The sequence below is a fragment of the Euprymna scolopes genome, unplaced genomic scaffold, assembly GCF_053919585.1.
Source record: "Euprymna scolopes isolate OS-2025 unplaced genomic scaffold, ASM5391958v1 sca816, whole genome shotgun sequence".
Classification (NCBI taxonomy): domain Eukaryota; kingdom Metazoa; phylum Mollusca; class Cephalopoda; order Sepiida; family Sepiolidae; genus Euprymna; species Euprymna scolopes.
In genome coordinates, this window is record NW_027633898.1 from 17,041 (window position 1) to 18,744 (window position 1,704).

Genomic DNA, 1,704 nt, shown 5'->3' on the forward strand with positions numbered 1-1,704 from the left:
GAACGGGATCATATCGGTTAATGGGGGGGGGATGATTATTTGGGTTACTTTATTAACAATAATTCTCGAAATTAGTAACATATCCAAGTATGATGAAAAATGGTAAAATGTGAGTAAATTGATAGGTGTGTTTGTAATGAAAAAAAACAGCCATACAATGTCTGAAAGTTATTATTTTAGTAATAGGAGGTGGCGATAATGTGGATTAACTCTTGAAAAATTATTGTCGAAATTAGTAACACGTCCAAGAATTATGAAAAATAAAGTTTTAGTTATTTGATTGGTGTGTTTATAATGAAATAAACAGCCCAGTCAAGGTAGCAAATTTATGATTTTAATAAGAATTGGGCGATAATATGTGTGCGCTCATTAAATTTGATTGTAGAAATTCATAACATATCCAAGAATTATGAAAAAATGATGAAGTGTGAGGTATTTTATTGATGTGTTTGTAATGAAATAAACAGCTGAGAAATGTCTCAAAGGTATTACTTTAGTAAGAGGAGAGGGATTATGTGATTGAACTCAGAAAAAATGACGTTCGAAATTAGCAACATATCCAAAAATTATGAAAAATGATGAAATGTGAGTTATTGTATTGGTATATTCATAATAAAGTAGACATACCAGACAATTTATGAAAGTTATTATTTTAGCAAGAGGTGGCGATTATTTGGGTTACTTAATTAAAATAATCGTCGAAATTAGTAACATATCCAAGAATTATGAAAAATGATATAATGTGAGTTACTTTGTTGGTGGGTTTGTAATGAAATAACCAGCCATACAATGCCTAAAAGTTATTATTTTAGTGATAGAAGGGGGCGATAACGTGGATTTACTCATGATAAGTGATAGCAGAAATTAGTAACATACCATAGCCTATGTATCAATGTTTTTATTTTAGTAAGAGTGGAAGCAATAATGTAAGTTAAATCATGTGACATGGTTGTGTAAATTAGTAACATATCAAAAAATTATGAAAAATGATGAAATGTGAGTTATTTGGATGATGTGTTTGTAATGAAAACCCAACCAATACAATGTCTTAAAGTTATTATTTTAGACAGGTGAGCGATAATGTGCATTAAATTGTGGAAATGTGTAACAATCCATGAATTATGGGATTCAACGAGATACGTTAACATATATACTTACAGATTACCAGGAGTCACCCTGGATTCAATGAGATTCATGCAAATGTATGCAAGCAGAATACATTGTCAGCTGGGATGTAATGAGATAAATGCAAATATATACTAGCAGAATACTTGGCGTTTCCTTGGATTGAACTAGATTGATTGAAATATATACTAACAGAATACCTTGCGTCGCCCAGGATTTCATGAGATTATTTGAGATATATACTAGCAAAACACCCAGCGTTGCCCGGGATTGAATGAATTAGGTGAGAATATATATTAGCAAAATACCTGGAATCGCTTGGAATTTGATGAGATAAATGTGTTGCATATTACCTGTCCTTGCATATACATGCTGTAAATTACCTACCCTAGGTATGATACAATTATTTCATATGTGTAATACCCGTCTTATGTAAGTAAAATATTCTTTTGCTCGAAATAGCAAATGATACATAAACATACAAAATTCCTCTTTCATAAGAATAATAAATATATTACAAAACCAAATTCAATTTTTTCATTATGTATACGGTCCCGCACAACGCCGGGTAGCCCCGCT